The following is a 12,418-nucleotide window of genomic DNA, read 5'->3' as shown; positions in this document are numbered from 1 at the left end:
ATAAAGTGCATTTAAGTCCTTTACTTCCTCCTTTCTCTCTGAAAGCTTTAGGCTCTTGGCTCCATAATGGACATCTGAGTCCCCTGGGGGGAGTCTAGACGTTGGTGGGAAATCTAAATGGGCGGGAAAGCCACTAGCATCCTGGTAAACACTATATAGGATGGAAAAATGGAACTGGTGAGAGAATAGAAGTAGGAGAGTAGGAGGAGAAAAACAACATGTCTCGGCCCAGACGCTCCATCTTCTTCCCAATTCCTTTCTGTTTCCATTTTCATGGGTAATTGAGGGCTGGAGATCCCTGGAAAGGAGACATGGGGATTATTTGATGCTAAAATGCCTTCAAATTCTCATCTTATTTTCTCCATTCTACCTTTTTTCTAATCCCTAAAACCCCAAGTGCCCCGCGATTAGCTTCAGTCCGTGATGCACTCTCTCTCCCCCCTCTGCCTGTCTCTTTCCCCCTCCTCCTTCCCTCCATCTTTCTCTCTGTCTCTCCTTTTGCTCCCTCCCTTTCTCTCTTCGCTCCTTCTCTCTCTCTCCTTCCCCTCAGTTATTTATGAGGAGGACTTGAAATAGACTTCAGTATTTGATAAAAGCGTGATCCTTAATCCGAGTTGCCTGAGAAGTGCATTTCATTTTTATTTCCCATCAGAGATTGATGGAGGAGTGGGGCGCTTACCCACCGTGATTGCTAATGTAAATCCATTGAGTCTGGTGGACATGTAAAAAGATATGGATGACTTGTATGTTAATGCCCACAATAATAGATTGTGTGTACACAGTGGTGGAGAGACTCTCTTGTGATCTAGCAATAACAAAAAAAACAAAGTAGTGAGAAATGCATTACTTATGCATGAGCTATATTTGACAGAATATTTGGAGTTCCTAAAATAACCGTCTGGTGTTTTACATTTCAACGATCAATTCCTCATTTTTAAAAGAAAACAAAAGGGGTAAGAAAAAAAACTGCTGATAAATTTAAGATGACAGTAACGCCATATGAACGAGGCCCCTTGTGTACGCAATTCGCTCAGAGCCAGCTGCAAACTGCAAATTTAACTCAGCCTCCTTATGTGGCAATTACTGATGGGTAACATAACCTGAATATATCTCTTCTGTTCATTACCACAATGTTCTCTATGGCTGGCAAATGTTCTTTAGGATCCTACAACAAATTAGCTCATCCCCAGGACGTATTTTATTGGATGATCCAGCAGTGGAGGAAGCCGCAGAAACACTCCAGCTCTCCGCAGTCTGCCCTGGTTGCCACAGGGTTAATATTAAAAGCGTTAGCGCCCAGTCGTGTATTGATGATATGTTTAGAAATTTGCTGAGGCAGGCTCATTGTTACAATGCTGTCTAAAAGATAGGCGAGCCTCCTCCCTCCCTTCCCCTTAACAGCCGCCAGATGGAGAACACACAAAAGCGTGTCTCTCGGCACCCACACCCACCGCACAGCAGAGCTTCGTTCTCACCCCTAACCAAACTCTTCTTTCATATGCCATACCTACTGCATATGACTACCAACTACAATTTGGTCCATCTGAACCCCCCTTCGTTTTTCTTGACCACTCTATTTCTGGTTGATCCTATAGCTGAAACAAGATAGACACACACACACACACACACACACACACACACACACACACACACACACACACACACACACACACACACACACACACACACACACACACACACACACACACACACACACACACACACAACCTTTGCAGAAAAGTAGAAAAGAGTGAGAATAAGCTGGTGCTCCTAGTTCCCCTTGGCATACTTTCAGTACATTCAGTCTTTATTGGTGCTCCCTGCAGTGTTTTCTCTCTGCTCCTCGTACAGCTGAAGCTGCCATAACTTAAGTACATCGTCTCAGTCAGTCAGAAAGTGAAAAGAGGAGAGTGATCTTCTCACTCCCGCCTCAGATAGCCCGCCACCATCAATAGCATCATCATCAACAGAAAACCCTCTTCCCTCCCCCCACCCTGCCGCTCTCTCCATCACCAGCCCCCCACCAACCCCCACCACCTCCATCCCCCACCCTGGGATGCTGAATTTTACAGTACCGTCTGTGAGATCCCGATTTGTTCGGCGCGCAGCACAGCACTCCTCTATGCAGAGGAACACGGCTCCAGTGGAGGAATGCTGGAGGCAGCTGTCAGGCGCAGGCTGCTCCCCGCTGTAGTTGAGGCTCCGCGCTGTACTGACTGATTCCACATTCACCAATAACAGACAGCACCAGCCAAAGAGTGAGAGAAAATCGAGTGGGAGAGGGAGTAGAGAGAGAGCAAGGGAGAGAGGGAGCGAGAGAGAGCAGGATAGAGAGAGAGAGAGAGAGAGAGAGAGAGAGAGAGAGAGAAAGTGAGTGGCGTGGAGAGGCAAGAGTATCAAAAGAAAAGGTTAGAACACCTCCCAAGCTTTCCTCTCTCTCTGTCTGCTTCTTCTCTGTGAGGCTGAAAGAAGAGGAAAAAGGCGGCTTTTGAAAATTGAAGGGCAGAGGAAGAAGAGAAGAGGGGAAAGCTAGTCGAGCCCCATTGAACAGTTGAGAGGGAGGGGCTGCCCCAGTGGAAGAGGGACCAGTAAAGCACTTGTTCCAAACGGTCGGACTCGCCTCTCTTCCTGACGCTCAAACTGGCTGGACTTGTCCCACTGCTCAACCCCACACTCTCCGCTGTGCCTGCACCCTCACCTGTCCCACATCCGAAATGATGATGTATTTTTGGGTGAGTACTGTACCACAGAGAGTTGCTCTCTTTTTGTTGACCATTGTGTTGCCTCGAACTGCAGAGGGAGGTAGAGTGTGTGTGAATGCTCAGAGATGCGTTGGTGTGTGTGTGTGTGTGTGTGTGTGTGTGTGTGTGTGTGTGTGTGTGTGTGTGTGTGTGTGTGTGTGTGTGTGTGTGTGTGTGTGTGTGTGTGTGTGTGTGTGTGATTTCATTAGTGCAGTTTTGTCGCAGTTGGTCGCATTGTGTTTGCACACATCTACAATTGTTCCGTTTCCCTCCTGTTGTGGTCGGGTGTGTGTCACACCTCCCAAACGCATGAACAGAGCTGATGGTTATTCAACTTTCATGTGTTGTTTTATTGATGGGAGAGCACTGGGTTGTTCAACCATATTCTATACAAGCCTGCCACTTCCCTCCCTTTTCAACCTCCTCACCAAAGATTTATTTAACTGGATGTTATTTTCACCTTACCATATTTCTCCCTCCTGCAGACATAGTTAACAATTAAACCAACCGGCATGTATGGACCATGTTAAGCTATATCTGTTTGTTTTGACCAGTTCCTCAAACTGTTGCTGCTACACTTTCGTGGGCCACATTTTGGATTCACTGTTTATGGATATCTTCTTTGAATGTATTTTAAAGGGTTTTTATTTCCCATTTTATCACCCATAGGGTAGTCCTTTTTATTCCACTCCAAAATATTTTGACCATAAATAAGTCGTGTAAAACATACAGTAGGAGTGTGTACACTGCTTTATCCAGAGGTGCTAATTCATTGTGTATGAGATCATTGGTAATTAGTCAGATCAGTTGTGTCTGCTGTGTGGTTTTCCATTCCCTCCCCACCACAACAATCCCCACTCATTACCCTCTGCTATTCCTCCCTTCTACATTGAGATGTCTACAGTAATGCAGATTGCAGCTCTTTGAAATCCATATTAATTTACAGACGTACATTTTTTCACTACCATCCGTACCAAGACACAGTAAACTTAAGGATTGGGAAAAAATGCAGCAATTTTTGGCATTCTGATCATAAAGCAAATTTTTGGCATTCTGATCATAAAGCTATTGAACTGTAGTGGAATTTGGGTTGCGTCTGTTGCATAGCAGGAACGCAGGGTGTGCTTGTGGCTATCGATGGTCAGTTTTGGATTTCAGTGAGGGGAGAATCGGCTGTGGAGGGAAGCTACTCGACTCTACCAGCCTCCAGTTCAGTCCATTCTGAGCCTCAGAATTATTTGTTATTTTCCATTAAAGCAACAGCCGAGTGTATGAATAATACAGAATGTTATATATCAAAAACATGACATATAGTAGAGCCCTAGCGGCTCCCCTACTCCCTCTATAGTACTGCAGTTTAGGCAGAGTACAACTGTCCGACACAGGCCTACCCAGCAGTCAAAGCAATTAAGTGTTCCTGTGAGGTGCTACGTGCTAACAGGGGTTTGATGCTAATTGGGAAAGGCATCTCCATGTCTTTGAGCGAGCAGACCTCTTTGAAGGTGTGTGTGTGCCACGGAGCTCCCTCGCTCAATCTAGCCTGACTACCCCTCCTCTTTCATCGCCACATCTCAGCCATTCCCTTCCTGTGCCACACAGCTGCATGCTGGGAGAAGTTGCGGCTGGGGCATGGACAGTGTGGCACAGAGGGGGCCTGGCTGTCACTCCTGGAATCTTTATCTAACCCAGTTAATCTGGGAGAAGATTTACACGATGCTGTGGTGTGTGTTGTTGTCGCCCAGCATTTAGTTACTGTGGCAGGGGAGGGAGGGAAGGAGCGTCTCTCTCCCATTTGAGGTGCAGGTGTTGAGCATTACCTGTTGTCCCTCTGGAGGACTGTCAGCACTGGATCAGTCTGGGGAACCTGTGAGCTCCCCTCATTAGAATATTTATTCACCAAGCAGATGTTCTTATCCGGGGCAATTACCTTTGGCTTACATTTCCCTGCTGCCCCCTGATATAGATGAATGTGTATCCAAAGACAGGCCCTGATTATGCAGCATACTCCTGGGTACCACCCACCACCATCTCCTCCTCCTCCCAGAAGTAAATCTCCAAACAGCAACAGACCGTCTGGTCAGTGTTAGTTACTGCCCTCCTCTCCCCAACCACCAACTCCACCTCTGTCACTAGAGGTGGAGCAAACCGGAATAATCCTGGAGATGGACGATTGAGAAATGGAGAGATGGAGGAATGGATGGGTGGCCTGTGTCATTCTCTTCACTCGTTTGTTCCTTTGCTTTAGAAGAGGAGGCGAGGAGGGGAGAAAACATGAATGTTTCTGTCTTCCCCTGAATCTATGAATAATTGAGCAGGGCAGGGTCCTGGCTGCTGAGCAGAGAGCCTGGTAATGGGGGGAGAGCAGTATGGATATACATTTACATTTTAGTCATTTAGCAGACGCTCTTATCCAGAGCAACTTACAGTAGTGAATGCATACATTTTTTTTTTTTTTGTACTGGCCCCCCGTGGGAATCGAACCCACAACCCTGGCGTTGCAAACACCATGCTCTACCAACTGAGCCACAGGGAAGACTATATATGGCTGCCTTGGCTGGTGTGGAGCATTGGTTTACTGTTGACTTCCCCAACACACCACCAACACACTCACTCACGCTACAGATGTAGGATCTTAATTTGAGCCAGTTTACTACAGCAGGAAAATAATCCTGTAGCAACAGGAAATGGGAATTATTATGTGGCATTTTTGAATAGGTTGATACCTTTTTTGTTAGGGAAAATCAAGTCTAAAATGTCAAAGTGACCTCAAATACAATACAAGTTTTACATTTCCTGCATTGCAGGAAGTTCTACAACAGGATGATCAAATTACTGTAATGGCTGTGCCAGTCCCCGCCACTGAATCCACTGAATCTTTCAGTATGTTTGACCTACTGTATTTTAATGGTTTGTTTGTGTGTTTGAAACAACATGGGGTTCCATGGCTTGACAATGCCTAATGTGTTGGGGTGAGGCATCACATTACTGAGCCAAGAGGTGATTGGTTGTATTAGATATAAATAAAATAAAAAACTTTGGGAATACTCTGTCCCAATGTTCGTGATTCAGTATTGTAATGGCATCATTATGAAAAGTTAGTGTTACTATGTTTTGTCAGAACGCAAAGAAAAGTCTATCAGGAATCTGAAAAAGAAATCTGAACAAACTACTGTACCTTTTGAATGACTCTTATTATGCAGAGAGTCATGAAATTGGATAAAAACAGTTACAATAATTAAGTATAGTGAAACATGTGCATCTACAACATCTTTATCTGTCTGACTAGTGGAGGCTGTTGAGATGCATGGAGGACTGCAGTGTATGGAAGCCGAGCTGATCAGCCATGCAGGACGGGAGGCCGAGCAGCAAGTCCAGGCTGCTGGTTTCATATTGCAAGATGAAGTGTCTCTGATCGTTTGTTAATGTATTAATTGATCTGTGTCCTCAGACAGACGAATTAGGAGTAGTGTCACGTAGACTCTTTAGTACTCCCTGAGACGCTTTCATTAGCTGGTGCTAGCCGCCTCTCCCTCCACCCCCATCCCAGGCCGCTGTCGCTGTCGCCACACACTTACCTGACGGCCCTAATAACTCTGGACTCTTCTATCTCCCTGCCCCGGATAGTCCTCCAACACAGCTGCCAGGGAGAACTTGGGGCTTACATCATCAAACGAGAGGTATTTCCTTTTTAAGGTGAATTTTAGTAGTGCTTCACTTAAAGGGAACTTGTGAATATGTGAGGTACATAAATCAATATGAAGTTACTCGTAACATGGGATAATGGCGGTTAATAACCATTCATTAACATTCATAGGCACGTTTTACTACTCACATGACACACAGACACAGGCTAGTGTCATGGCATGCCATAAACGGCATGAACTTTGGTGTGATATAAAGCTTTGCGGAGAAACTATTATCGTCTACATTCTCATGGTTTTTAGCAGGATATGTTTTGTCTTATTTAATATCAAGACAATAATGGCTGTGTTAACCCAATAGTTGAACAACTTTCAGCCTCCAAAACTTTGTGGAAACATCGTAATTGTACCTTCCCTCAGAGCATTTGAAAGAAGGCCTGGAGATCAGCCTTTAGACTTAGAAACAGGAAGAAGAGACGGGGTATATTTCAGAGATCCCCAAATCTGAACCCATTCCTTTAGTCTGTGGGATCATTAGCGATCAGTAGCTTTAATTTTCTGCGCTTTTGCACTCTTCCCCCCCAGGCCTAATGGGTCTGGAGCCCAGCTAATTGTAATTAGACTCCAACAGCGGGTTTTACTTGCAGGATTTTCACACCGCAGTCCTCTTTGATATTAGCTGTACAGCTGATAAGGAGATTAGATACTGGAGAAGGAAGAGGATGGAGGGAGAGAGGGATGGAGAGAGAGAGAGAGGAGGGGAGGGGGGGGGGCTCTTCTTAAACTACAGAAAGACACCTACATGGGGGAAATCACTGGCAAGTTTAGCTGAGGAAAATATATCTGGATGCAGTAAAAGCCTTGCGCTCACTTATTGTACCTGCTATCATTAGCACTTTCATACACATGGTCAGCCTCCCAGGGAAAAGTCATTATCCAGCTGTGCTGTTATTTTTCTGCTGTTTTCTCCTAGTGGAGTGTGACTTCAGGGCTAGAGCCAGCGCACCGTTTAATGCCTTCCAACACAATAAAGGACTCTACCCTTAATGATGTGGGATTGGATGGCCATGCCTCAGGTTGTCCAGGGGCTTGTGAGCCGTTACTGGGACGGCCATTTTGCCTCGGCGATGTGGAGGCTACACGTCAATTCAGCTCCAGCCATTCCAGAGAGAGGAAAAATAAAATCTGTTTTAGTGATTAAAGGCCAGATCGTTCAAGGGGCTTTTTGTCACGAGGCTGAGATAGAGAAAGACAGAGAGGAACTGCAGCTTTAACAACTGCCTGGAAACAATGAACAGCAGAGGAGCCAGTTCGGTAGTAAAATGGAAACTGGCTAATGCACATACAGTTGAAGTCGTAAGTTTACAAACACCTTAGCCAAGTACATTTAAACTAAATCTTTCACAATTCCTGACATTTAATTCTAGTAAAAATTCCCTGTCTTAGGTCGGTTAGGATCACCACTTTATTTTAAGAATGTGAAATGTCAGAATAATAGTAGGGAGAATGATTTATTTCAGATTTTATTTATTTAATCGCAATCCCAGTGGGTCAGAAGTTTACATACACTCAATTAGTATTTGTTAGCATTGCCTTTAAATTGTTTAACTTGGGTCAAACGTTTCCGGTAGCCTTCCACAAGCTTCCCACAATAAGTTGGGTGAATTTGATCATTTTCAAGAATTTTCCAAGCTGTTTAAAGGCACAGTCAACTTATTGTATGTAAACTTCTGACCCACTGGAATTGTGATATAGTGAATTATAAGTGAAATAATCTGTCTGTAAACAATTGTTGGAAAAATTACTTGTGTCATGCACAAAGTAGATGTCCTAACCGACTTGACAAAACCATAGTTTGTGGAGTGGTTGAAAAACTAGTTTTAATGACTCCAACCTAAGTTTATGTAAACTACCGACTTCAACTGTATGTTAGACGCTAGCAAAGACATTAGCATGGTAATATTACATCAGATAAGATGATATACTGTACATTAGTTTCCCGGCCGTGTGTCAGTGAATGAACATGTATGTGTTAGATTGTACCTCGCAGCGTATTCAGGAGAAGAATACACGGCGCCAAAGCCCAGCCCCCATTTCACCTGCAGCCCGGCTCACCCCCCACTGTGCTCAAGGACTAGGAAAATGAAATATTGAGGGAGGCTTATGGCACCAACTTAACAAAAAAAGATGATCTACAGAGAAACTGGAACAAAGGTTCAACCATTTTGCCCTCTTTTATGATGTCTTACACAATATACTTAAGGCTGATCAATAAGATAAGACATCATGGATGATTGAACACTGATTGGAAAGATAACTCATAGGCTTTGGGCTCATAGTGTGTGTCAGCTAGACTTAAGAGTGAGACAGGATTTATTTCCAGACAATTTAGAGAATTCAGTCATTTAAAACGAGACACAGTCAGAATCTAAACCCTTTACCTCAGTCTGTCTGATCAGTCTAACCCCTTTACCTCAGTCTGTCTGATCAGTCTAACCCCTTTACCGCAGTCTGTCTGATCAGAGTCTAAACCCTTTACCTCAGTCTGTCTGATCAGTATAACCCCTTTACCTCAGTCTGTCTGATCAGTCTAACCCCTTTACCTCAGTCTGTCTGATCAGAGTCTAAACCCTTTACCTCAGTCTGTCTGATCAGTATAACCCCTTTACCTCAGTCTGTCTGATCAGTCTAACCCCTTTACCTCAGTCTGTCTGATCAGTCTAACCCCTTTACCGCAGTCTGTCTGATCAGTCTAACCCCTTTACCACAGTCTGTTTGATCAGTCTAAAACCTTTACCTCAGTCTGTCTGATCAGTCTAACCCCTTTACCGCAGTCTGTCTGATCAGTATAACCCCTTTACCACAGTCTGTTTGATCAGTCTAAAACCTTTACCTCAGTCTGTCTGATCAGTCTAACCCCTTTACCTCAGTCTGTCTGATCAGTCTAAACCCTTTACCGCAGTCTGTCTGATCAGTATAACCCCTTTACCACAGTCTGTTTGATCAGTCTAAAACCTTTACCTCAGTCTGTCTGATCAGTCTAACCCCTTTACCACAGTCTGTCTGATCAGTATAAACCCTTTACCACAGTCTGTTTGATCAGTCTAAAACCTTTACCTCAGTCTGTCTGATCAGTCTAACCCCTTTACCTCAGTCTGTCTGATCAGTCTAAACCCTTTACCGCAGTCTGTCTGATCAGTATAACCCCTTTACCACAGTCTGTTTGATCAGTCTAAAACCTTTACCTCAGTCTGTCTGATCAGTCTAACCCCTTTACCTCAGTCTGTCTGATCAGTCTAAAACCTTTACCGCAGTCTGTCTGATCAGTCTAACCCCTTTACCTCAGTCTGTCTGATCAGTCTAACCCCTTTACCTCAGTCTGTCTGATCAGTCTAACCCCATTACCACAGTCTGTCTGATCAGTCTAACCCCTTTACCTCAGTCTGTCTGATCAGTCTAAAACCTTTACCACAGTCTGTCTGATCAGTCTAACCCCTTTACCTCAGTCTGTCTGATCAGTCTAACCCCTTTACCTCAGTCTGTCTGATCAGTCTAAATCCTTTTCCTCAGTCCGTCTGATCAGTCTGAACCCTTTACCGCAGTCTGTCTGATCAGTCTAACCCCTTTACCTCAGTCTGTCTGATCAGTCTAACATCTTTACCTCAGTCTGTCTGATCAGTCTAAACCCTTTACCTCAGTCTGTCTGGTCAGTCTAAACCCTTTACCTCAGTCTGTCTGATCAGTCTAACCCCTTTACCTCAGTCTGTCTGATCAGTCTAACCCCTTTACCTCAGTCTGTCTGATCAGAGTCTGAACCCTTTGCCGCAGTCTGTCTGATCATGAAATAACTCATTCCCGGCACATGCGAACACACGGCACACCATAAAGCTTATTTTGAAATCCCTTTCCGTTTGTGTTCAGAATGTATATTTTATCCACACAATTCGTTCGTGTAGAAAATGTGCATCATAAATTCCTCTTGTTTTGCCCTGTTGCACTGTGGGTAATTCCATGAGTATGTCTCATATGGCGATTCTTCATCCTGTCATCAGTGTTGGAACAGAAGGCATGGACATCAGTAACACGTCTGTGGCATGGATATGCCCTGAAGTGTCAGTTCCCACACACAAAAACGATTGGAGGAGAAGCCCCAGTGAGAATGGAAAAAACATATCTACTGGCAACTTGCCACGCATGATAAGGAATTGACTTCACTTCTCCCCCTTCTCTCGGCCCGAAACAATAAATCTTATTTGGGAGGTTTCCACTCTTTCATATTTTATTTTTTATTTTTATTTCAGTTAACCTTTATTTAACTAGGCAAGTCAGTTAAGAACAAATTCTTATTTACAATGACGGCCTACACCGGCCAAACCTGGACGACGCTGGGCCAATTGTGCACCGCCCTATGGGACTCCCAATCACGGCCGGTTGTGATACAGCCTAGATATACACTTATTCAAATATAATTATCAGGTTATGTACTCATATAATTCAAACAAAATATTATGCTGTAAGTCAGAGTTGCCAGTTGCTTGGGTGTTATCTTACCTCTGTGATATCCTACTAACTTATAGAACGTCCAATAAAACAAGCTAGTGGACAGAATATTCTCCTGTCTTGACCCACTCCATATTCATGTTATTTTATAGAAGCACAAACACACTATATAAAGCTTGTTATATACTCTTCTCAATCAATTGAGGCCAGTATAAAATCCTCTGTCATGTGCAATGGGTTAAGAAACAGTGTGGCACCCAGGCAGTAAAATGAATGTCAGGAGACTGGCATTAGTGTTATAGGTTATTGACCGATTTCAAGGGATTTATGACCCTAATCGAGAGGCGGTGTCAAAGGGAATGAAGCAAATAAAAGACTGCCTTCGACAGCATGACCCGCCAGTGGCCACTACTATTTCAGCATTCCCTGTAAATTGTAGTTGGGACTTTATAAGTCTCAGTGGATGGCTCTTTACTCTCTCAGCCTGCCTCCTCTGGCCATGCCCCAGGCCTACCTCCCCTTACCTCCCCTTACCTCCCCTACCCCTCCTCTCTTCAGGTCAGGCACACGCAGGCCTTCGATGATGAGGACAGGTACCTTCATTTCACCTCATGTCAGTATTGGACTCTATACTGTATGTGTGTGTGTGTGTGTGTGTGTGTGTGTGTGTGTGTGTGTGTGTGTGTGTGTGTGTGTGTGTGTGTGTGTGTGTGTGTGTGTGTGTGTGTGTGTGTGTGTGTGTGTGTGTGTGTGTGTGTGTGTGTGTGTGTCTACAGAACACATAAAGACAAACAAACACAAATCAAATTCAAATCACCTGCGCACAATATGTGTGTTTGTCTTTATGTGTTTTGTAAATCACATTATTCACATGTAATTACATGTGTGATACGATTGTGATATCATATGTCCATTCTGCCCATGAAGTGACCCAGCAGCCTGCACCAGTGACCAGTGTCTTTTCATATGGCCAACAGCCTTAATGTGTGCTGGCCAAAGCCCCCATTAAAGTAGACTAGAAAGAGAAATATTCAGCAGTGTGGAGGTGGCTCTCTTCATCTGTGCAGAGGAGCCCATAAATATGACTGAAGTTCAGCTGTTAAATAATTCTCATTGAAATACTGTATAATCTGACGCTGTTGACACAGCAATTTTTTTGCTCCAAAATATGTAAGTGCATACATGTTTCGGGAATAATGTGACGGAAGCCAGTCTAAAGTGTGCTTGTGATTTTTCACTGCACTTCATGGTTCAACTGGCAATCCCAACAAATCACTTTAACGGTTTTGCCAAATCTTTGGTTGCAACTTTTTTTTTACTGGGCAGACAAATCACCACTGGCTGTCTCTGAAGAGATAGAGAGAAGCCTAGTCTGAAAGCAGTGTTCTTTTTAAACCAATGACTTGCCAGATCTCTATACTGGTTAAATATTTTATGACCCGTACCCAGTCAGACTAGAGACTTGCTCGAAAAATGTATTTTGTTGACAACTAAAGACTTCCAAATGAGCAGTGAATACTGTAGTGGAAGTGTAGT

At 44.1% G+C, this 12,418-nt stretch overlaps 1 protein-coding gene across 1 annotated transcript in view; it reads left to right on the top strand.

Moving 5' to 3' along the window:
• Nucleotides 1-2,566: 2,566 nt before the first annotated feature.
• LOC106601169 (RNA binding protein fox-1 homolog 3-like) overlaps nucleotides 2,567-12,418 on the top strand; it is a 119,394-nt gene continuing 109,542 nt past the window's right edge. Inside the window, 1 exon segment of the mRNA XM_045715239.1 lies at nucleotides 2,567-2,732. The gene's annotated coding sequence lies outside the window, so the exon portion shown is untranslated.

Source organism: Salmo salar, chromosome ssa03, assembly GCF_905237065.1.
Source record: "Salmo salar chromosome ssa03, Ssal_v3.1, whole genome shotgun sequence".
NCBI lineage: Eukaryota > Metazoa > Chordata > Actinopteri > Salmoniformes > Salmonidae > Salmo > Salmo salar.
Note: the sequence above shows the minus strand (reverse complement) of the source record. Positions and strands in the feature narration are given on the sequence as shown.